Source organism: Chiloscyllium punctatum, chromosome 36 (genome assembly GCF_047496795.1).
Source record: "Chiloscyllium punctatum isolate Juve2018m chromosome 36, sChiPun1.3, whole genome shotgun sequence".
NCBI lineage: Eukaryota > Metazoa > Chordata > Chondrichthyes > Orectolobiformes > Hemiscylliidae > Chiloscyllium > Chiloscyllium punctatum.
In genome coordinates, this window is record NC_092774.1 from 14,212,238 (window position 1) to 14,237,723 (window position 25,486).

Genomic DNA, 25,486 nt, shown 5'->3' on the forward strand with positions numbered 1-25,486 from the left:
CTTCAAAACATTATTACAACATTATTTCCCATTGACAAAAACACATTCACGCTGCCTGATTACCTTGAACTTGTAAAGGGGCCCTGTCATCACATCTTTAATCATAGCTTTGAACATTTTCCCAATAGCATATGTTAAAGTAACTGGTCTGCAGTTTCCTGTTCTCGGTCTCCCTTTTTGAAGAAAGGAGTTTTCCAATCTACAGAAACCTTCCCTGAAACTAATGACGTTTGGAAAATTAAAACCAATGCATTAACTATATCACCAGCTAATTTTTCTTTAAGGGTCTAGAATGAAATCCTTTGGACCCCTGGGACTTGTGAGCTTGTAGTTCCAACAGTTTACTCAGTACTACTTCCCTGGTAATTGTAATTGTCTTCAGTTCCTCCTTCCCTTTCAATTCCTAATTTCCAGCTAGTTCCAGGCTGTTACTTGTATCCTCTCTAGTGAAGACAGACTCAAGCTCTTTTTAATTCATCTGCCATCTCTTTATCCTCCGTTATTGAATCCCCAGACTCATTTTTTACAGAACCAACACTTAGCTTTTCTTATAAAAGTTAACAAAGTGATGAAACTTTCCTTCCTGTTTTTATATTTTTGGCTAACTTTCTAACTCTAATTGCTGTGCTCCTGCCTCCATTATTTCTGATGTTTGCCCCAGCTCTCAACTCTCGCATCAACCTGTCTGCATATTCTATAGAACTGACCTTGGTTAAGTGTTGCAAAACACACAAGGGCAAATTTTTCATCTCCAGAAAGTCTTAATACTGAACACGATAACATTCACTTTGAAATATTGTTCATTCAAACTTCACAAGCACACCCTTCAGATTCAAAATCCCACAATGACACCCAGTTTTGTTATGATCTTTAATTTTGAAGAGAAATTTGAATATCCAGTGATTAACTGGAAGAACTGTTCACGAGGTTTTTACATTTTTAAACAGAAAAAATCAACTGGATTAATTCAGCAGAATAGCACATATGGCCTTAAATTGTAAATTTAGTTTTGTTTTGAGTGACGGAGCAGGTCCACACCAGATGAGGATCTAATACCTAGATTTAGGCTGTTGTCAGGAGCTTTTCTTAACCACAAAATGGCATGTCAATGTAAAGTAATAGAACAACATGGCTTCAGGCTGAAAATTAACATTGTGTTTAAAATGGCTAAAAGCTGCATTTCTGCATTCCTGAGCTAATTGAATTACAGATTAAGCAAACAATGCCTTCTTCATTGTATGGATCTAATTAAGCTAGATAGGACATTACTGACCATCCTAGCTAACCTTGAAGCACAGGTATGAGGAGATAATGCGTGTGAAACAACATTATTTCCCAGGAAATATCATTGGGTTAACCTGTTTCCATTATGTAATTTTATTACATTTTATTGGATTATTCTGCAATTAAGGCTGTATGGTCTCTTAAGAAACATATGAAAATTGATATTTTATTCCACGTTAATCACACAGTTTCTCCAAGGAACACAGAATCTTTTAATATCTGTGTTGCTGGACAAATCTTTGCCCGGCCGTTACAAATTAAAGTGTGAAACCTTGCTGAAGCAGACCATAATCCTAGTCTTCTTTGACCGATCTCGGAACTGAGACACCCCTCCCGGCGGTTGAGATCTTCAACCCTCACTGTGCTTTTGGTGTGACCCATGATTACAGAGACTTGTGGGAACGGAGAGGATTTTTAACCCCCATGGGGCAGACGAACAGTAATGCGGTTTTGTCCAATCAATCTGGCAGCTATCAAGATGTTCAGCTCATGCTGAGGCAATGGATACAGTCTCCAAAGGAATGAGCAGATGGATGCTGCTGCCAAGCAGGCAGCCTGACACCCCAAACCTCTGGTCCCATTGGGTCCCCAGCAAAACCCCGACAGAGACAATATGGGGATAGAAATGCCAGGCCTGGGTATGGGACTGAAATCACAGGGTGCGCCCCCTGCTGAGCAGCACAAACTATGGCCTCAAACAGGGTACTCCCTCGATACTCAAACCAAAATGTGGGTGACCCCTGATGGACTACTTTGTGTTCCTTCTTTGCTGCTGCCTTTTTCAATTGATTATGTGCATTATTGTACACACGTGGGCAAGGAGGGAATGGTTAATACTGTATTACAAACCTGGTGTCACCCAGATTTCCAGAAAGCAGATAGGAAAAGAGCTGAAGCATGTTTAATTTGTAAACAAACAAGATGCATGGTTTAAGAGGGATGCCCTAAGGTTGTTAACCACCTCCTTGCCTGGTGGGCCTTTTTACTTGTCTACAACTTGCTTTTAGAGTCATAGAGATGTACAGCATAGAAACAGACCCTTTGGTCTAACCCGTCCATGCCGACCAGATATCCCAATCCAATCTAGTCCCAGCTGCCAGCACCCGGCCCATATCCTTCCAAACCCTTCCTATTCATATACCCATCCAAATGCCTCTTAAATGTTGCAATTGTACCAGCCTCCACCACATCCTCTGGCAGCTCATTCCATACACGTACCACCCTCTGCATGAAAAAGTTGCCCCTTACGTCTCTTTTATATCTTTCCCCTCTCATCCTAAACCTATGCCCTCTAGTTCTGGACACCCCGACCCCAGGGAAAAGACTTAGTCTATTTATCGTTTCCATGCCCCTCATAATTTTGTAAACCTCTATAAGGTCACCCCTCAGCCTCCAACACTCCAGGGAAAACAGCCCCAGCCTGTTCAGCCTCTCCCTGTAGCTCAGAACCTCCAACCCTGGCAACATCCTTGTAAATCTTTTCTGAACCCTTTCAAGTTTCACAACATCTTTCCGATAGGAAGGAGACCAGAATTGCATGCAATATTCTAACAGTGGCCTACCAATGTCCTGTACAGCCGCAACATGACCTCTTGACTCCTGTACTCAATACTCTGACCAATAAAGGAAAGCATACCAAACGCTGCCTTCACAATCCTATCTACCTGCGACTCCACTTTCAAGGAGCTATGAACCTGCACTCCTAGGTCTCTTTGTTCAGCAACACTCCCTGGGACCTTACCATTAAGTGTATAAGTCCTGCTAAGATTTGCTTTCCCAAAATGCAGCACCTCGCATTTATCTGAATTAAACTCCATCTGCCACTTCTCAGCCTATTGGCCAATCTGGTCCAGGTCCTGTTGTAATCTGAGGTAACCCTCTTCACTGTCCACGACACCTCCAATTTTGGTGTCATCTGCAAATTTACTAACCGTACCTCTTAATGCTCGCATCCAAATCATTTATGTAAATGACAAAAAGTAGAGGGCCCAGCACCGATCCTTGTGACACTCCACTGGTCACAGGCCTCCAGTCTGAAAAACAACCCTCCACCACCACCCTCTGTCTTCTACCTTTGAGCCAGTTCTGTATCCAAATGGCTAGTTCACCCTGTATTCCATGAGATCTAACCTTGCTAATTAGTCTCCCATGGGGAACCTTGTTGAATGCCTTACTGAAGTCCATATACATCACATCTACAGTTCTGCCCTCATCTATCCTCTTTGTTCCTTCTTCAGAAAAACTCAATCAAGTTTGTGAGACATGATATCCCACGCACAGTGTCATGTTGACTATCCCGAATCAGTCGTTGCCTTTCCAAATACATGTACATCCTGTCCCTCAGGACTCCCTCCAACAACTTGCCCAGCAATGACATCAGGCTGACTGGACTCCCACCCTTCTTAAACAGTGGAACCATTTTAGCCAAGCTCCAGTCTTCCGGCACCTCACCTGTGACTATTGATGATAATATCTCAGCAAGAGGCCCAGCAATCACTTCTCCAGCTTCCCACAGAGCTCTCGGCTACACCGGATCAGGTCCTGGGGATTTATCCACCTTTATGTTTCAAGACATCCAACACTTCCTCTTCTGTATTTTAGGGTGTAGGTTAGGGTGGATTGGCAGTGCTAAATTACCCATAGTGCCCTGGGATGTGCAAGTTAGGATAGATTAGCCATGGGAAATACGGGGAAAGGGGTTAGGAATGGGTGGGATGCTCTTCAGAGGGCCAGTGTGGAATAGATGGGCCAAATGGCCTGCTTCCACATTGTTGAGATTCTATGACCCTCCCCACAAAGGAGCATTTTATCGGCATCTATCCTGTCAAGCCCCTTTCAGAATTCTACTGGTTTCAATAAGATCACTTCTGGTTCATAGAGGTAGACAGCACAGAAACAGACCCTTCGGTCCAACTCGTCCATGCCGACCAGGATTCCCAAACTAAACTAGTCCCACTTACTTACATTTGGCCCATATCCCTCTAAACCTTTATATTCATGTACCCATCTGAATGTCGTTTCAATGTTGTAACTGTCCCTGCATCTACCACTTCCTCAGCAAGTTAATTCCATATGCAAACCACCCTGTACCAAAATGTTTGTCCCTCAGGCTCCTTTTAAATCTCTCTCCCCTCACTTTAAAAAAATATACCTCCTCGTTTTGAGCACCTCTACACTAAGGAAGAGCCCTTTGCTATTCACCTTACCTCCACTCTTCATGATTTTATAAATCTCAATGACATCACCACTCAACCTCCTGCACTTCAGTGAAAAGTGTCCCAGTCTCTCCTTATAACTCAAACCCTCCAGTCCTGGCAATGTCCTGGTAAATCTTTATTAAACCCTCTCTAATAGTATTCTTCCTATTACAGGGCCACCAGAACTGTACTCAGTCCTCTCCAAGTGGCCTCACCAACATCCTGTATAACCTCAACATGATGTCCCAACTCCTATACTCAATGGGGTGAACAGTGAAGGCAAGTGTGCGAAACACCTTCGTAACCACCCTGTCTCCCAGTGATGCAGCTATGCACCTGAATCCTCCCATGTCTCTGTTCTCCAACAAGACTCAAGGCCCTACCACTACCTGTATAGGTCCACCCTTCCTTGTTTCAGCAAAATGCAACCCCTTGCTTTTATTCATACCTCTCTCATACATATACACACACATACATACACCCCCCAACACTCTCACAGGCTTATGCTCTTTACCAAGCATGCACACAAACTCACATGCACACACACAAATAACTCTAAGAAGTGAATTTGAATTGGCTGAATTATTTGCAGATACATTCAATTTTGCTCAAAAAATGCGGAAACTGCAGGCAGTCAATCCGTGTAATAATTTATAAATTGCTACTTTGGAAATAGAACCAGTCTGATCCAAGATTGGGGTATGGCAGGCTCGAACCTCACACCTTTAATGCATTGTCTGAGCTGTCAGCCTTTTTAAAAATACATAAATGAACGAAAACCTGCAATCCATTCTCAAAGATGGAAGACTTAACAGCAATCTAGGTTTGTTCAATATATCCTATCAGTTGCATGACACTGTGAGCTTTTGCTATCAATTCTGTGTCTTTTGATCGGGCTCCACAGCTACCCGGTGAAGGAGCAGCGCTCCGAAAGCTAGTGCTTCCAAATAAACCTGTTGGACTATAACCTGGTGTTGTGCGATTTTTAACTTCATCCAGGCCAGTCCACCACCGGTTCCTCCACCTCGTTTCCACTGAACACAGCCCACACCTCCCGATGCTGCCAGGAAACTTTACAATGCCGATGAAATGATGCACTCTACAATCCTGAAAAACTTACAATTTCGAATGATACTGGCTCCTCATTCACTGCTCCATCTGACAGACAACATTGGAAGCTTAGTGCAGGAGGCTGAAAGAACTGATCAGCTTTAAAACAAAACCTCTTGGAGCTCAAAGCTTTCAATGAGAGTCTGAGCCAGGGGGTAAATTCAGGTAACCTTTATTGTGACCCAACTTTGTTACAGCTTCAGATCCCCCTGCAAAAAGGCAGAGAGAAAGTAGCTGCTTCTTAAACAGCTCAAGGTCAAAGTACATACACTCCACCCTCCACCCCCCCACCCCCCCTCATCACCCCACGTTCTTTACTATTGGTTAGCACCCAGTCGTCCCTTTGTAATTGGATCCTTGGTACAGCTGTAACCAGGAGGATGTGTTGCCTCACTCAGCAATTTGAATCCATACTCTGTCTCCAAGTAAGTTTCTCCCCTCTCATTTGCCGAGTGAGGAGGGGTGGGGCAGTGTAGAGTCAACCACACTGCTGTGGACCTGGAGTCATGTGTAGGCCAGACCGGGTAAAGGATGCAACTTGGCCATCACAGTTTCAATTCCCCTCCAGGTGAACTCGCTGGTGCCTCCGCAGGTCGGAGGAGCAGGTGTAAGCCTTCTTGCACTGACAGCAGGTGAACGGCCTCTCCCCTGTGTGGACCCGCCGGTGGGTCAGCAGGGTGGAGACCTGGGTAAAGCACTTCCCGCACTCTGGGCAGCTGAAGGGCCTCTCCCCCGTGTGGACACGTTAGTGGGTCAGCAGGGCGGAGGAATTGCTGAAGGCCTTCCCGCACTCGGGGCAGGGGAACGGCCTCTCCCTGGTGTGGCTGCGCCGATGAGAGTCCAGGGTAGATGGGAAACAGAAGCTTTTCCCGCAGTCATCACACTTCCATCGTTTCTCCAAAAGGTGGGATTCCTCGGGTTTCTCCATGGCCAATGCTTCAGTTACACACAAACACGCATACAGCCCCACCCTGCCGTCAATTCCTCTTTCCAGGCTGTATAACGGTTACATGCTCCACACTCAGTGCGCTGCAACAGTAGGGTCTCTCATCCAGTCCCACTGACGTTGATAATGTACCCAAACAGGAACCAAAAAGCTTTGCTCCTTCTCACAGAATCATAGTTGAAAATTGTTGTGGTCCGAATGCACTGAGTGACTGTCAGACATTGACTCAAAGTGAGGACTGCAGACGCTGGAGAGTCAGTGTCGAAATGTGTGGCATGGGAAAAATCACAGCAGGTCAGGCAGCATCCGAGGAACTGGAGAGTCAATGTTTCGGGCATAAGCCCTTCATTTGTTGATATTGAATATTCTGACTTCAGATTTTCAAATACTCTGCAAAAAGAGATTACAAAAGTCATCACTATCAGTGCAGGGTAGAAATTCAAAACAGGCAATTCTACTTTCTGCAGAATATTCTTTTTTTGTTCCACAAAATTGAAAGTACCATCCCACTCTCCCTTCCCCTCTGTTCTCACTCCGCTCTAATTCCCCTGAATGTGCTGATTCAGGATCTTACAGGGGCAGAAAAGCAAAAACATCAAGACTGACATCTCTCTGAATTTTGGATACCTCCACCTGAAAGTTAATATCTTTCACAACACTGGGATCCTGCTGAGAGTGAGCAGGTCTGATTTTGGGAAGCAATAAAAAAGTGTCAATTCAGGGTGAACCTGCAATGCAGCTTCTTGAGGAAGGACCAGACACAAAATGGTTAATGACCCCGAGAAGGTGGGAGCAAAATGAGACATCAAGTCATTAACACCGACACACTTCAGTCAAACTCTTCTGCTTCCAGTCAGGGCAAAACATGCTCTGAAAGTCCAGCCTTCACAACCACACTTCTGCTTTCACTGAAGACAATTTGAGTCACACAGCACGGAAACAGACCCTTTGGTCCAACCTGCCCAGATATCCTAAATTAATCTAGTCAGATTTGCCATCACTTGGCCCCTATATGGGCCGGGAGCTGACAGCTGGGACTAAATTGGGTTGGATCTCTTGTCAGCAAGGACGAGTTGGACCAAAGGGTCTGTTTCTGTGCTGTACATCTCTATGACTCCAGTCGCATTTACCATCACTTGGCCCCTCTATATCTGAACCCTTTGTATTCATCCGCCCATCCAGATGCCTTTTAACTGTTGGAATTCTACCAGCCCCCACCACGTCCTCTGGCAGCTCATTCCATAAATGCATCACCCTCTTCATGATAAAGTTGCCCCCGAGGTCTCTTTTACATCTCCCCCCACTGCCCTCACCCTGAACCTATGACCCTCTAGTTTGGGACTCTCCCATCCCAATGGAAAGACCTTGTCTATTTTCCCTATCCATACCCCTCATGATTTTATAAAAGTCTCAGACTCTGGCGCGATGGGGAAAACAGCTCCACCCCATCCTTCTGTCCCTCCTCACCCGGGTAATTAAGACACATACCTGTGTTTGCAGAGTCTGCTGCCTCCTTGGATTCACTCCAGTTGGCACAAGTGAACAGATTCCCCCCACACACTCCCAGGATGAAGAATTGCTGAGAGGGAGGGAGTCTCATGCAAACTGACAGGGCCACTTCCGCGTTGTGACGCCTTCAATGGGTCAGGGGTGGGGTAGGGAATGGGAAAAGGGGCGAGAGGAAGGGGTGGGGCGCGGCCGGCCGGCTGGCTAGCCTGGACCGCCCTGCACAGTTTGCAGGAATTCCTTCCCTTCACAGAATCCCCACAGTGTGGAAGCAGGCCACTCGGCCCGACAAGTCCACACTGACCCTCCGAAGGGTAACCCACCCACATCTATTCCCCTTCACCTGTTGCTCTACTCCCTGACTATCACACCTAACCTGCACATCCCTGGGCACTATGGGTAATTTAGCATAGCAATTCCCCCCCTAACCTGGACAAAGGTAAAAATCGCAACACCACGTTATAGTCCAACAGGTTTATTTAGAAGCACTAGCTTTTGGAGCACTGTTCCTTCATCAAGTGGTTGTGGAGAATAAAATAATAAGACACAGAATTTATGGAAAAACATGACAGTGTCCTGCCACTGAAATGATCCATTGAACAAACCTGGATTGTTAAGGCTTTCATCTTTACAAATGGGTTGTAGGTATCATTAATATGCAAATCCCAGAACTTCCTGGAAAGCACTTTATCAAGCGAACTTGAAGTTTTATAACAAAAAGTAACATTTGAGCTCAGCTCTGCAAATGTGCATTCACTCCCGTGAACTTGTGTGTGTGTGTGTGTGTGTGTGTGTGTGTGTGTGTGTGTGTGTGTGTATGAGAGATCTTGTATGTGCGCATCTTGTATATCCCTCTGTCTATTTGAGAACATGTGCCTTACGTCTGTTGGTAGAAATATTGTTGTAAATCATAGCTGGGTTCTCAGAGTTAGATATAAGGGAGAGAGAATTGCTCAAGTAGGATAGTATAAGAATCCTGGGAGAGCCCCATTTGTGGTTTACTTTCTCACGAACAAACATTAAACACGAGCACCTCGTCATTTCGAATTTGGTTTCCTTTTTCTTGTGAGATCCCCTGCTGTGATTACACTGTGCCTGGGTGGCTGACAGACTGGGAGATGGTGGGTTGGGGCTTGATTGACTGAATGCTTTATTGTTCCAGAAGGTGAGAAAGGGGACAAAGCTTCAGCAGAAATCCAGCAGAGCTGAGCACAGACCGACATCATACTCCTTGGGGACAGGGAGATCAACAGAGGACAGAGAAACCAGGCCCTAAAACCCGAGCTGACATCAGACTACCATGTGATCAGAGCTTTGATGAGCAGTGCCAACCCTCTACCTTTACCAAGCTTCCCATTAGAGAACACCCTCAATATACAGAATCTAATCCTTGCCATCCTAAAGCCATGTCTCTGTAAGGAGTCTCAGACCATAATTATTCACTTCAATGTGTGCAGTTAATTCATTCAATTTTGTTACAATGCAGCACACATTCAGACTCACTGTTTCAGTTTTTGTGATCTTTAGAATCCAGTTTTGATTGCTGGTACATTTACTCTCCTTGTCCCTTTCTCTAATATTCATTTCCCACATCACCTCACTGCTCACCGGCCTTGATTTGGATTGGCCATGCTAAATTCCCTATAATGATGACAGATGTGCAGGTTAGGCGGGTTAGCCGTGGGAAATGCAGGGTTACAGTTACATTGTAATAGAAGCAGGAGAAGGCCATTTGGCCCATCCAACCAGCTCCGCCATTCATTAAGATCATGGCTGATCTATTCATCATCTGAGATCCTCCTCCTTGCATTGTCCCAACTACCTTTAATTCCCCTACCATGCAAAAACCCATCCAACTGTGTCTTGAATATACTTAATGAAGCTGCCTCCACTGCTTCCTGGGGCAGAGAATTCCATAGATTCACTCGACTCCAGGAAAAGCAGTTCCTCCTCATCCCTGTCCTAAATTTACTCCTCCTAATCTTCAGCCTGGTTTCATTCACCAGTAGAAATGACTCAATAGGTAGGGCTTCATCCTCACAGTGCAATTAATTCCCACTTTGCACCAAAACCTCGGATTTACTCACTCACTCAGTTGCTGTCTCACAAATGCAAGATTTCATTGTAACTTCTTCTGCTCCCATGAAGGGCAAACATCTTTGAAAGCTCCTCTTAAACTCCAACCTTCACAATCACCCTTCTGCTCTCCCCGAAGATGATTAGAGTCATACAGCACAGAATAAGACCCTTTGTCCATTCACACATCATTCCTGATGAAGTGCTCGGGACTAAAATGTCAACTCTCAAGGTCCTCAGATGTTGCCTGACCTACTGCCTTTTTCTAGCACCACACTTTGCCTCTGATCTCCAGCATCTGCAGTTCTCACTTTCTCCACATCCCAAAGTATCACCATTTAAATAATACACTGTCTTTCTGCTTTTTTTTTCCATAGCAAAGGCTATAAGTTCACATTGAGATACTGCATTTGCCACGTGTTTGTAAATTGTGGTCTTCTCTACTTCGGGGAGACTGAGCGTAAACTTGGGGAACGGATTGGCGAGCATCACAGCCGGGTCCGAGAGGCTGACCAGACCTCCCAGTCACCATCGATTTTAATTCCCCTTCCCACTCCCTTTCTGACAAGAACATCATAGGCTTCCTCTATTGCCACAACGAACCAAACAGCAAATTAGGGAACAAACCCCATCTTCCGCCCGGGCAGCCTACAGCCTGCAGGACCCAACATCGAGTTCTCCAATTTCAAATAACCTCCCTTTCCATCCCCCGACTCCCTTCTCAGCCCCGTGCCCCTCACTATCACTCCTTCCTGTCACCAACCTGATTTCTTCCACCCAACGATTAATCAGGCCGGACCCTCTCCCTATCTTCACCGATCCCCACTTTAGCCCCCTGATTTGCTGTGTCCTTCCAGCCTCCTGCCTGTCTCTTTTGCCAATTGAAACACAGACCTCGATCACTTTTCCACAGTCCATCCCCTCCCTGGGTTCAATCCCTTTCCTTTCAGTTGCTGTAAGTCAACAATTGAACTCCGGAAAGAAATAGAAATGGCAAAGGGGGCGAGAAAAGAGAGTGCCGTACTCACAGATCTGAGACAGAGGAAGGAATTTGCGGTCTGAGTGAAGCTCAATGTTGATTCAGAAAGAGAGGAGCAGGAGAAGCAGCTTCAGAAATTCATGGTCCAACTTCCGCATTCAGACAATGGGGTGGCTCTGATTGGCAGGAGGACCAGTTTTGTTCTGGTCCTCCACGGTTCCCTATTGGGCCATCAAAGGAAGGTCGCGCGCCTTTTTTTTGCGGAAAGCGATGAGCATGCCCAGTGTTTAGCTGACACCGGTGGGCATGTGCACTGCGTTACTGACACCGGGAAACATGCGCAGTATGCTCACTAGGGGTGCTGGTGTTCCTGTCAGATTTTAAGAGTCCAAATGCCAATAGGACAAAAAAGGGGTCGAGCTACAATTTGTTTTTCCCTGTGATTCGACATTGTATTGTTTTTGCATTCTGTCTGGCTGCTCAACTTTTGTATGTCTTTTCCCCACGTTTCGCGAGTCCAGATATGGAGGGCACGGGTTTAGGGTGAGAGGGGAAAGATTTCTGAGAGGCAACCTTTTTGCACAGACGCTGGTTTCATCACCAGGTAATTAAACGTCTGGATATCAAACCTACAGCTCAGCGAGCAAACCTACACCTTAAACCTCAACCTGAGCTACAAACCTTGCAAAAATCATTTTAGGTATTCTCAATTTAGAAGATCAGCCATTTCTCACCCCTCCCGACTCCCAGGTAGAGTCATCACCATCCATTATCTCTCTCTCTCTCTCTGTCCTTTGAAGGGTTTGATACAGAGGTCAAAGATGGTTCGAGGCTCGAGAAAGGACGGTGTGGTGGGGGCTGGGGAGAAAAGAGACCGAAAGGATGGGGGACAGAGAGAGAAAATGGATGGTGGGCAGGGGGTGGGGGTAGAGAGAGACTAGGGGGTACAGAGAGAGAGAGAATGAGTGGGGTTGATGGAGAGATTGAGCGGGGGAGAGAGAGTGGGCGTGGTGGAGAAGTGGGAGATGGCACAGGGCAGGGTGATACTAGGCACACAGACACACAAGATGGCCACTGAGCCATCAGTTGGCCAACTTGACACACAACATGGCCACTGGATCACAATATGGAGAGAAACAGCAGAGCAGATACAGACACTGCCTGGGGCCACCAGAATGTTAGCACAATGGACTCACAACCCAGGTGATTAGTTTAAGGCGGGTGGGGGTGAGAATATTCATGAGTAATGAACACTGCCCACCGAAGTGTCTGGGTCCAGCCAACACCTCTTATAGAAGTGCCAACAGCATGATACAGACTCAATACCAAATGCTAACAGCCAGGGCTGCAGGAATCCTCCTTCTCAGGGAGAGCAATTAGCGCCCTTTACAACAACAATGGATTTCCATGCAGACATTGAAATGGACAATGTCTGCACTGAAACTGACAACGACTGTGCGGAAATTAACAAAGGTTGTGCTGGAACTGACAATGATTGTATCAACTATCAACGATTCTACAAGGATTACCATAAACAAATCATGTTACAAAGACAATATTCTCATCCCTGACCGATTGTATCATAAAATGTATAAAAGTTTCTTGACGTGTGCTCCAGGTCGAGAGAAGTCTCGCAGCTGACACTGTGCTGTTGGTGTCTTTCTCTCCCTGGAGCCCCGGTATTTCCTTGTGCAATAAACTCTGTCATTGAACCCCAATTCTGACTCCGAGCCTGTTGTTTTTCCCCACAACAGGGGAGAGAGAATGATGCGGGGGGTGGCAAATAGTGGGATGAGCGAGAGAGATTGGATGGTGGGGGCTGGAAGAATGGACATGGGACAGCGGGTGGGGTGAGAGAGAATAGATGGGGGCAGAGGGTGGGGTGGAGAGAGAATAGATGGGGGCAGGGGGTGGGGTGGAGAGAGAGAATAGATGGGGGCAGGGGGTGGGGTGGAGAGAGGAGAGATGGGGGCAGGGGGTGGGGTGAGAGAGGAGAGATGGGGGGCAGGGGGTGGGGTGGAGAGAGGAGAGATGGGGGCAGGGGGTGGGGTGGAGAGAGAATAGATGGGGGCAGAGGGTGGGGTGGAGAGAGAATAGATGGGGCAGGGGGTGGGGTGGAGAGAGAATAGATGGGGGCAGGGGGTGGGGTGGAGAGAGAATAGATGGGGGCAGAGGGTGGGGTGGACAGAGAATAGATGGGGGGGCAGGGGGTGGGGTGGAGAGAGAATAGATGGGGGCAGGGGGTGGGGTGGAGAGAGAATAGATGGGGGCAGATGGTGGGGTGGAGAGAGAATAGATGGGGGGGCAGAGGGTGGGGTGGAGAGAGAATAGATGGGGGCAGGGGGTGGGGTGGAGAGAGAATAGATGGGGGCAGGGGGTGGGGTGGAGAGAGAATAGATTGGGGCATAGGGTGGGGTGGAGAGAGAATAGATGGGGGCAGGGGGTGGGGTGGAGAGAGAATAGATGGGGGCAGAGGTTTGATAGAAGGACTAGTCAGGAGGCAGAGGGTGGGGAAAGAAACGACAGGGGTGCAGAGGGTTGCGTGAGAGAGAACGGACAGAGTGTTCAGATTATAGAGGGAGAATGGAAAAGAAGCTGGTAGTGAAAAGAGAATGGACAGAGAGAGAGAATGTCGGGGGGAATGGACAGTGGGTGGAATGGACAGGGGGAGCTGTGGGTGTCAGGGGGAATGGACAAGGGGGAGCTACGTGGTTAGCATTGCTGCCCCACAGCATCAGGGTGCCAGTTTTGATTCCAGACTCGGGCGATTGCCTGTGTGGAGTTTGCACATTCTCCCTGTATCTGCATGGGTTTCCTCTGGGTGCTGCAGTTTCCACCCACAGTCCAAAGATGTGCAGGTCAGGTGAATTAGCCATGCTAAATTGCCCATGGTGTTAGGTGCATTAGCCAGGGGTAAATGGGTCTGGGTGGGTGACTTTTCAGAGGGTCGGTGTGGACTGGGTAGGCCGAAAAGCCTGTTTCCACACTATAGGGAATTGAATCAAAAAGAGGGGTGTCTCATATGTATTCCTTCAATTAGTTTTGAAATATTGTTTGTGTGTGATAATTGTTAAGGTATTCCTGGCATATAGAGAGATGGCTTTGATTGTTGGAGGTCAGTCATCTCAGTTCCAGGATGTCTCTGCAGGAGTCCCTCAGGATAGTGTCTGAGGCTTAACCATCTTCATCATAAGGTCAGAGGTGGTGATATTCACCAATAATTGCACAATGTTGAGCACGATTCACAACTCCTCACAAACTGATGCAGTTCAGTTTGAAATGCAACAAGATCTTAACAATATCCAATGGGCTCAGGAGTGGCAAGTAACATGTATGCTATGCCAATGACAAACAATGACTCATCCCCAAAAGAGATAATCTGACCACTGCCCCGTGATATTCAACAGTGTTACTGTCACTAAACACCCCACTATCAACATCCTTGGGGTTTACAATCGACCAGAAACTCAACTAGACTAATCACAGACACAATGGCAACAAGAGCAGGCAACAGGTCAGGAATACTATGGCGAGTAACTCGCCTCCTGACTCCCCAAACTCTGTCCATCTTCTACAAATCACAAGTCAGCAGTGTAATGGAATACTCTCCCACCAGCTTGGATGGATGCAGCTTCAACAGCATCCAAAAAGCTTGATACCATCCAGGACAAAGTCGCCTGCTTGATTGGCACCATCTCCACATACATCCATTCCCTCTGTCCCATTGTTCAGAAGCAGTAGTGTGTACGATCTACAAGATGCAACACAGAAATTCACCAAAGATATTTAGAAAATACCTTCCAAACCAACAACCACTTCCATCTAGAAGCACCAAGGCAACAGATGCTTGGGAACACAACCTGTTGACTTGGAAACACATTGCTGTTCCTTCAATGTTGCTGGGTCTAAATCCTGGAATTCTCTCCCTCAGGACATTGTGGGTCACCGTACAGCGTGTGGACCACAGAAGGTTACCATCACCTTCTCAAGGGGAACTAAATGCTGGCTAGCCAGCGAAGCCCATGTAACACGAATAACTTTTAATAAATGATTGAAACGGAGGGTTGGAACCTGCAAACTAAACACAAATCAACGTTCAGGTGGAACAGACGTCGGGCTTTGATTCGGTCCTTATTTGAGGACAGATAAAGAGCGATATACTGACACTGAACTGGAAATAGAGAGTTAAACACCTGTAGTGTTTCACTCAGTGTATCAATTGACAATCGATTCAAGATTAGCTCTTGACGTGTACGTCCTCAATACATGAAAAACGACGGTTAAGAAGGCATATGGGACTCTTGATTTCATCTCTTTAATGGCTGACGTAGTACCCACAATCCTATGCGGTCCAGACACCGCTCTATCGGCCGTGAGCAGTGTTCATGGTGCGCATGTGTGAGATCGACATAGGGCCCCTCCCCTCGTCGTTCTGATGGACGGGGAGACCAATCTTTGGGAAACCCTCTCGGACCGGAAGGGGCCTGGTCCTCCTGCCAATCAGAACCTCCGCCACTGTCTGAATGCGGAAGGTCGACCATGAGCTTCTGAAGTTGCTGTTGCTCCTCTCTCTCTGAATGAAGATTGAGCTTCAGTCCAGACTGTAACTTCCTTCCTCTGTTTAACATCTGGGAGGACCGCACTCTCTTTTCTCGCCCTCTTTCCCATTTCTTTTCTCATCCTTGGGTTCAGCTGTTGGTTTGTAGGAGCTGAGGGGAAAAAGAAAGTCAATCGAGGTGAAGGGACAGACTCTGGAAAAGGTTGGTCTAGATCTGTGTCTATTAATGTTTGACAGGCTTTGTTTCCTGAGCTTGATACATTTACTTGTCTGGCAAAAAGGGATGGCGTCTTGATCCATGTTGGGGATGGAAGTGGATTATGTTGTGGGTGACTTGCTCTTAGTAGTCCAATAAGTATTAGGTAAGTAATCATGACACACAAACCTTGGGTTATTGACTGTTTATTCGGAGCTCACGGGGAGAGCCAAGTCGACCTCATGGTCACAAGTCACTCCGACGAGAAACAGAGTTGTGTGATTCTATAAGTTACAATCATTTAACAATTAGCAAACTGTTAATTGCAGGAAATTGAGCAAACTGAGGCACTTTGCCCAGTCACGTAGTGTCTGGACAGTGTTGGTTAGTAGCTGATGTGTGCAATAGGTCCTTGCAAAGAGAAAGATAATCCCATGCACGGAAAGAATTTGTTTATCAGGTAACAGTACAGCTGCAAGACCGAGTGTCTCTGTTGAGTCTGGGAATTAAGGGTAGTTGGGACAATGCAGGGAGGAGGAGCTCAGACAGTGGATAGATCAGCCCTGATCGTAATGAATGGTGGAGCAGGCTGGATGGGCCAAATGGCCTACTCCTGCTTCTATTACTATGAAACTATAACCCTGCATTTCCCATGGCTAACCCACCTAACCTGCACATCCCTGGGCACTGTGGCCAATTTAGCATGGCCAATCCAAATCAAGGCCGGTGAGCAGTGTAGTGATGTGGAAAATGAACATCAGAGAATGATAGAAAGGGACAAGGAGAGTAACGATACCAGGAATCAAAACTGGATTCTAAAGATCACAAAAATTGAAACGATACATGGTGTGTCTGAATGTGTGCCGCATTGTAACAAAAGTGAATGAATTAACTGCACACACTGAAGTGAATAATTATGGTCTGAGACTCCTTACAGAGACATGGCTTCAGGATGGCAAGGATTGGATCCTGAATATTGAGGTGTAGTCAGATAGGAAGCGAGGTAAAGGCAGAGGATTGGCACTGCTAATCAAAGCACTGATCACAGGGTAGTCTGGTGTCAGCTTGGGTTTCAGGCCCTGATTTCTCTGTCCTCTGATCTCCCTGTTCCCACTGACTAAGATGTTGGTCTGTCCTCACCTTTGCTGGACTTCTGCTGAAGCTTTCACGCCTCTTTTACAGCTTCCAGAACAAGAAAACATTCAGTCAATCGAAAGCCAACCCACAATCGACCAGAAATAGGGCTCTTCCAGGATTCTGAGAGTGCCCTAATTGAAGAATTCTCTCTCCCTTCGATGTAACTATTAGTACTGTTGGAGCAAAGTAACTCGTGTGTCAAATCGTTTAAAGTAAAGTAGTCAGGAGAAGAGACCTTGAGCAATTAACTAGCTTTATTCGTTGCCATTGGGGAATACCTCTTAGTTCAAAATAAAGTCTGACGTAATCCAATAAAATACAGAATGTTACAAGTTTTATGTAAAACACAAGCCCCACTCTCCATTGATTATGCAACTGAGGGGCAGTCGTAAGGTTCACATACATTGTCCAGACCTACATTTCTTAATGTCTACAAAACTGAATGTTATCTTATACTGCAGGTTCAGCTAGGCTCTAATTACTGATAAGGGACAGAGAGAACGAATCTGTCATTCTATGAAGCAGCACATTATGATGGCCTGAGGAGGAGAGACAGCCTGCAGCTGCAAGGTCAGGCTTTCAAAACAGAATTCCTTACTCTTCAATACTCTTTGCTACCTTTCCCACCCTCCTCCCTGACCTATCCCCACCCCCATTCACCTATTGTACTCTATGCTACTTTCTCCCCACCCCCACCCTCCTCTCATTTATCTCACCACCCTGCAGGCTCTATTCCTGATGAAGGGCTTTTGCCCGAAACGTCCATTTTCCTGCTCCTCGGATGCTGCCTGAACTGCTGTGCTTTTCCAGCACCACTCTAATCAAAAGTGGAGTGGCCATGTTGAATTACCCATAGAGCCCAGGGATGTGCAGGTTAGGGTGGATTGGCCATGTTGAATTACCCATAGTGCCCAGGGATGTGTAGGTTAGGGTGCCCCCTGCCCCCCCCCGCCCCCGCCCCCGCCCCCATTCACATAGCTTTCATTCTTGTTAACTCCACTGTTGGCTGAAACAATTATACCCTGGTGTTAGTTCATTTACTTTGCAGAAGCAATTATGGTTGCAGAAGTAACAGTGCTTTACCTATATCCCACAGGGGTGACCCTACAACCTTGTATAAATAATGTGGGGCATGGCGAGGGTAAACAGACAAGATCTTTGATCTGGGGTTGCTCATAGGTTTAGGGTGAGATTTAAAAGAAACCTAAGGAGCAACTCCTATATACAGAGGGTGGTGTGTGTAAAGAATGAGCTGCCAGAGGAAGTGGTGGCTACAATTATAACCTTTAAAAGGTATCTGGATGGGTATATGTTGGGAAACATTTAGAGGGACATGGGCCAAGTGCTGGCAAATGGGACTAGATTGATTTAGGATATCTGGTCAGCAAGGACTGAAGGGACTGTTTCTGTGCTGTACATCTGTGATTCTGGCTTGCCACTAATGTTTGTCACGTCTGTATGTTCAGGTTCTCCCTGGTGTTGGTGTTAACGCCTTGGTGTCTTATTTTGCTCCCCACATCCTGGGGACATTAACCATTTCCTATCTGGTTGTTCTGATCTGGACTGCTGTCCGGATCTTTGGATTTCTGGTATTGGTCAATAAACACACCTGGAAGTGACTTTGTCAATCATACAAGCAATAGTTTATTCTTTGATACGGCCGGGTCGGTAGACTCTGATCAGCCCAGAAGGATTAGATTAGATTCCCAACAGTGTGGAAACAGGCCCTTCAGCCCAACCAGTCCACACCGACTCTCTGAAGAGTAGCCCGCCCAGACCCATCTCCCTCTAACTAATTCACCTAACATTACGGGCAGTTTATCATGGCCAATTCACCAAACCTGCACATCTTTGGATTGTGGGAGGAAACCCACGCAGACACGGGGAGATTGTGCAAACTCCACACAGCCAGCCCCCCGAGGCTGGAATCGAACCTGGGACCCTGGTGTTGTGAGGCAGCAGTGCTAACCACTGAGCCACCGATGAGTACTCCTAGAGTGCCAAAAGAATCCGCCGACTTTTACAGAGTTTGGATAGAACTTATGTACATTGTTCAGAGTCAGACATTGAGCATGATCACATAGTAACAACCAATCAGATCCTGCAAGGTCCTCGTGCATTTTTGACTTAGCCTAGGGCGGCATGGTAGCTCAGTGGTTAGCTACTGCTGCCTCACAGCACCAGGGTCCCAGGTTCGATTCCAGCCTTGGGTGACCGTCTGTGTGGAGTTTGCACATTCTCCCCGTGTCTGCGTGGGTTTCCTCCGGGTGCTCCGGCTTTCTCCCAGTGTCCAAAGATGTACAGGTCAGGTGGATTGGCCATGCTAAATTGCCTATAGTGTTAGGTGCATTAGTCAGAGGGAAAATGGTTCTGGGTGGGTTACTCTTCAGAGGGTCAGTGTGGACTGGTTGGGCCGAAGGGCCTGTTTCAAACTGTAGGGAATCTAATCTAATCTATCATAATTTCTTGTAGACAACCTGTTCTTGGAATCGTATTTGTCCTGGCTAGTGGTTAGGATTAAACGTTACTTCTGCGATTGATGGTTAGGTTCAGATTTGTTACTTCTGCATTTGCAATTTTTTTCACTGGACTTACATCTGTCTGAGGTTTCTTGTTTGTTCTGAGTCGTATCTGCCTGACTCACTCCCACCGAGTTAGCCAAGCAGAAGCCATTTTGTCCTACCTCCCATGTTAAAGTGGAGATTTGAGGTGGCCCAGGGAATCCTTTGAGAACTCAGACCTGTAAAGCCTCACTCTTCGTTTGTCCTGGAATTCATACTCTTTGGAAGCCTGGAATAAAAATCTCTCATCATAAAGCCCCAAAATGCAATTCAATTCAATCCATAGCAGATCTCTCTCGATCTCTCTCTAGATATCTCTCTCTCTCTCTCGATCTCTCTCTCTCTCTCTCTCGATCTCTCTCTCTCTCTCTCGATCTCTCTCTCTCTCTCTCTCGATCTCTCTCTCTCTCTCTCTCGATCTCTCTCTCTCTCTCTCTCGATCTCTCTCTCTCTCTCTCGATCTCTCTCTCTCTCTCGATCTCTCTCTCTCGATCTCTCTCGATCTCTCTCGATCTCTCTCTCTCGATCTCTCTCTCTCGATCTCTCTCTCTCTCTCGATCTCTCTCTCTCTCTCTCGATCTCTCTCTCTCTCGATCTCTCTCTCTCTCTTGTCCTTTTGAACGCTCAAGACAGCAAAGATGTATTTTGTGAATGCCCCGCTTGCAAGGGGTAGTAAGAATCCATTATAATGGACAAGATCCAACCATTAATTACAAAGCTATGGATAGTACCGAGTCTTGTTTCAGGGTCAGATTCAAAGACTATCATTAATTTCACAAGGGAACGGCTGTGAATGTTATCACTTGGTGTCCTGTTCACACAGATTCACCAATGCTAAGGTAAACATTCTTAATTGCCTTACAGCATCCTGTTATCACTGGGTGAGCCCACAACAACCCATGCCTCTGCAATGTCTCCAACAGCCTCCATATGGAACCTTATCAAAGGCTTTACTGAGGTCCATGTACACCACGTCAACTGCCCTACCCTCATCTCCATGCTTGGTCACCTTCTCAATAAACCCAATGAGGTTTGTGAGACATGATCTGCCCTTGATGAAACCATGTTGACTCTCTGAAATCAAATTGTTGCTTGCTCGATGATTATAAATCCTATCTCTAACATTCCTTTCCAAAAGCTTTCCTTCAACAGAAGTAAGGCTCACTGGTCTATAATTACCTGGGTCATCTCTGCTGCCCTTCTTGAACACGGGCACATTTGCAATCCTCCACTCTGGTACTAAACCTGTAGACAATAACGACTCAAATATCACAGCCAAAGGCTCTTCTATCTCCTCACTCGCTTCCCAAAGAATCCTCTGATAAATCCCATCCGGCCCAGGGTATTTGTCTACTTTCACCTCTTCTAGAATTGATAACATCTGTGTGCAACTAACCTCGATCCTTTCGAGTCTAATATCTCGTACCTCATTCTTCTCCTCTACAATATTCTCTTTTTCCTGAGTGAAGACCGATGAGAGATATTCATTAACACCTCTCCAATCTCCACAGGGCCCACACTCAACTTCCCACTTCTGTCTTTGACTGGCCCTATTCCTACCCTAATCATCCTCTATTCCTCACATACCTATAGAAAGCTTTAGGCTTCTCCTGTATTCTATTTGTTAAAGACTGCTCATGTCCTCTCTTTGCTCTTAACTCTCTCTTTAGATCCTTCCTCGCTGATCTATAATTCTCCATCGCCTCATCTGAACCATCTTGCCTCATCAACACATAAGCCGTCTCCTTCTTTGTAACAAGAGACGCAATTTCTATTGTAAACCACGCTTCCCTTACCCTATCACTTCCTCCCTGCCTGACAGGGACATACCTATCAAGGACACACAATATCTGTTCCTTAAACCAGCTCCACATTTCAATTGTCCCCATCCCCTGCATTTTGCTACCCTATTCTATGCATCCTAAGTCTTGCCTAATTGCATTATAATTGCCCTTGCCCCATCGATAACTCTTGACCTGTGGCATGTTCCTATCCCTTTACATCGCTAAATGAAACCTAATTGAATTATGGTCACTCTCTCCAAAGTGTTCACCTTCCACTAAATCAAACATCTGGCCTGGTTCATTACCAAGCACCAGATCCAGTGTGACCTCCCCTCTTGTTGGCCTTTCGACATACTGTGTCAGAAAACCCTCCTGCACACACTGGACAAAAACTGATCCATACGATGTACTAGAGTGAAAGCATTTCCTGTCAATGTTGGGGAAGGTAAAGTCCCCCCTAATGACCATCCTGTTCCTTTCACTCCTACCCAGAATAATTTTTGCTAATCCTCTCTTCCACCTCCCTGGAACTCTGCGGAGACCTATACAAAAACTCCAAGCAGTGTAACGTCTCCTCTCCTGTTTCTAACCTCAGCCCACATTACCTCAGTAGACGAGTCCTCATCAAAAGTTCTGTCAGCCACCGTTATACTAACCTTGACTAACAAGGCCACACCTCTCCCTCTTTTACCGCCTTGGCTGTTCTTAATGAAAGATGAAATCCCTGGAACCTGCAACATCCATTCCTCACCCTGCTCTATCCATGTCTCCAAAATGGCCACAACATCCAAGTCCCAGGTACCTATCCGTGCTGCAAGCTCACCTACCTTATTGTGGATACTCTGGCATTGATGTAGACACATTTCAAACCACTTCGCTGTCTGCCAGCACATTCCTGTGACCCTGAAATCCTGTCCCTGTCCTTCCTGCTCTCATCCTCCTGTGCATTGCAGCTACACCCCCGGTTCCCATCCCCCTGCTGAGTTAGTTTAAACCCACCCGAATAGCACCAGCAAATTTCCCACCCTGGTTCAAGTGAAGACTGTCCTGTTTGTACAAGTCCCACTTTCCCCAATTATCCAAAAACCTGAAACCCTCCCTCCTGCACCATCCTTACAGCCACGTGTTCAGATAATATCTCTCCCTGTTCCTTGCTTTGCTATCACGTGGCATGGGTAACAAACCAGAGATAACCACTCTGTTTGTTCTAGCCCTCAGCTTCCACCCTAGCTCCCTGAAATCCTGCCTTACATCCCTATCCCTCTTTCTACCTATGTCGTTGGTACCTACGTGGACCATGGTTTGGGGCAGGACACCCTCTCCCTTCAGGACCCCAAAGACACGATCCAAGACATCACGCACCCTGGCACCTGAGAGGCAACACACCAACCGCGAGTCTTGTTCGTTCCCAACAAACCTTCTATCTGACCCTCTAAGTATCGACTCCCCAATGTCTAATACTCTCCTGCTTTCCCTCCTTTCCTTCTGGTGCAAGAGACCTGGGCCCCAGTGCATACCCCTAGTAGGACGTTTTCCCCCCTCAACAGTACCCTCTGACTTATACAGCAGGAAGAAAATAAAAATAAGTCGTCCCTCCTCTCCCAGGAACCTCTGCTCTCCAACTTCAAATGTAAAACCTCAACTCAGTGACTCCCCACTCCTGGGTTGCTGCTGCCACTGAAAAATAGAAAATGTCACCTGTTTTTTTTTGTGGTTAGCACTGCTTCCTCACAGCGCCAGAGCCCCGGGTTCAATTCCCCACCCACGTCTGCGCGGATATCCTCCCACAGTCCCAAGATGTGTGGGTTAGGGTGAATTGGCCACGCTAAATTGCACCATTGTATTAAGTGACGGGGAATGGGGCTGGGTGTTTTGCTCTTCGGTGGGTCGGTGTGGACTTGTTGGGCCGAAGAGCCTGTTTCCACACTGTAGGGAATCTGATCTAAAGTTCTGGAATTTATATATTGATGAACTGAAACCTGCAACCCCTTTTAAAAGATGAAGGATTCAGCAGCGGTCCAGGTTTGTGCCAAACATTGCATCGGTTGCAAGACACTGTGATGTTTTGCTATTAATTCTGTGTCTTATGATCCTGCAGCACAGCCACCCGCAGAAGGAGCAGCGCTGCAGAAGCTAGTGCTTCCAAATACACCTGGGTGGGCGGGGTTTACCAGGAGGGGCGGGGTTTAGCCTGGGGGACGGGTTTTAGCGGGAGGGCGGTGCTCATGGGCGGGGCGTGTCTCGTGAGGTTCGCGCGCTGGTAGGCGGGGCGAGGCTCAGCGGACGATGAGGCGCGTCCAGCCTGGACGCGCGCGGCCTTGTGGGCGGTTGCGCGTGAGGGAGGGGGGCGTGGTTTTGACTCGCGCGGGGATCGCGGCGAAGGGGTGGGGTTTAGTGCAGGAGGGGGAAAGAGGTTTGGTTCCCAGAGGCGGGGCCTTGTCCCGAAGCGGCGGGGCATTATGACCCGCTTCAGGAAGGGGCGGGGTCTACGAGCTGCGTTCGGAAGGGGCGGGGTTGACGTGTGACGTTGGCGGAGGAGGGGGCGGCACCAGGACCTGGATCAGTGGGCGTGGCCATCCCGAAGCCGGAAGTGTGCCCGCGGCCTGTTTCCTCCGCTGGAGCCTCGCCTGCAGCAAGTAAGGTAAAGCTTTATCAATATTTCCTTTTACAGAGTTTGTATTTAATAACCAGTAATGGATACTCAATATCATCATAAAGTCCCACAATGCAATTCATTTCAATCCATTGCAGATAAGCACTAAGAGTTAATTTTCTACAGGATTCAACAGTCTCAGCACTAAAATGGTCTCACAAGGGAACGGCTGTGAATGTTATCACTTGGTGTCCTGTTCACACAGATTCACCGATGCTGAGGCAAACGTTCTTCATTGCCTTACAGCATCCTGTTATCACTTGGTGAGCCCAGGTGTCCCTATCTTTAAGTTCTCTCCTCATTCTGAGCTTTCCTGCCTGTTTATTTTCTAGTGCAGTAAATGTATTCAATAATTCAGCATTACATTTTAGTCTGAATGTTTAAAGACAAGTTTTAAGGCTATAGACTTTATCACCCAGATGCCCACACCCTCATTCCTCCCTTTGATTGCACCGCGATCACTGAAAGAGAAGGCTAGTCCAAACAAATGCCCTTCAAGGTGGTCCAGCCGTCAACATCCTGTAGAGCGGCACCACCATCTTGACAGCTCATCTGGTCATATTTATCATCACCATCGACACATGTGGGTGAGCCATCAGATCGCGAAAGGAACATCTTCTGGGGCAAATCTATATCACTAAGGGACCTCATAAGCCTAGCAATTAAATACCTAACAATACCAATACCGACAAACAGACATAGCTAAACCGATAAGCCAATTGTACCATCGGCCCAATCTGCAGTTTCCCCAACTGGTCCCTTCAGTCATTCTGTCACGGAATACCTGGATCTCTTCTTCTATCTTAGTAATATTGCCAGTGAGATTGGGAATGCCCATAGTGCGTTTATCTTGGACAATGGTGCAGACCTCACCCTCCTAGGCAAGTATATAGTCTAAGGCATACCGATTCTGCACAGAGTAAAGACACAGGTCCATTAATCCCAGTCTACTCTGATTCAGAGCCTCTTTACTCTTATTTCCTCAAATGGTCAGGCCACAAAAGAGGGAATTGTGGTTCTGTTGACTTGTCACCCCTGCCGATCCTTCCAACCTCAGGGTACTCTGGATTCCCCAGCCTATCGGGTGTCCTGTATTGTCACCCAGTCCCTTGGGATCCTTTCAGTTGGAGCAAGGTTGGCTGAGGTTCCATCGACTTGTCCACTGGCCTGGACAAGGTACTGTTGTGGGAACAAGGGCTCCGATAGTGACCTTATGAGGGACATCTTTGCCATCCAGGACAAGGAAATTGGTAGCTTTACCTTAGCTGAAGAAATAATAGTCTGGTTTGGTGTATATTAGGGAGAGTTTGTCAAAATAGGTTACTGAAATGTTACACCAGGGGGTCTGGTCAGGTCTACAGGAGTATAGGGTCAACGCTTTGCAAGAGGAGTCGCTTTAGCACTGTACAAAATGGGCCAAGTGACTCGAGCACTCGCAGTGTATGGGAGACAATGGTCCTCAGAATGCTGTTCCCATTGGACTCTCCCTTAGCTCTATT

The 25,486-nt window shown here is 46.9% G+C and overlaps 1 protein-coding gene across 1 annotated transcript in view; it reads left to right on the forward strand.

Moving 5' to 3' along the window:
* Positions 1-25,486, forward strand: part of LOC140460010 (uncharacterized) — a 62,520-nt gene that overhangs the window by 33,508 nt on the left and 3,526 nt on the right. The gene's annotated exons all lie outside the window — the stretch shown is intronic.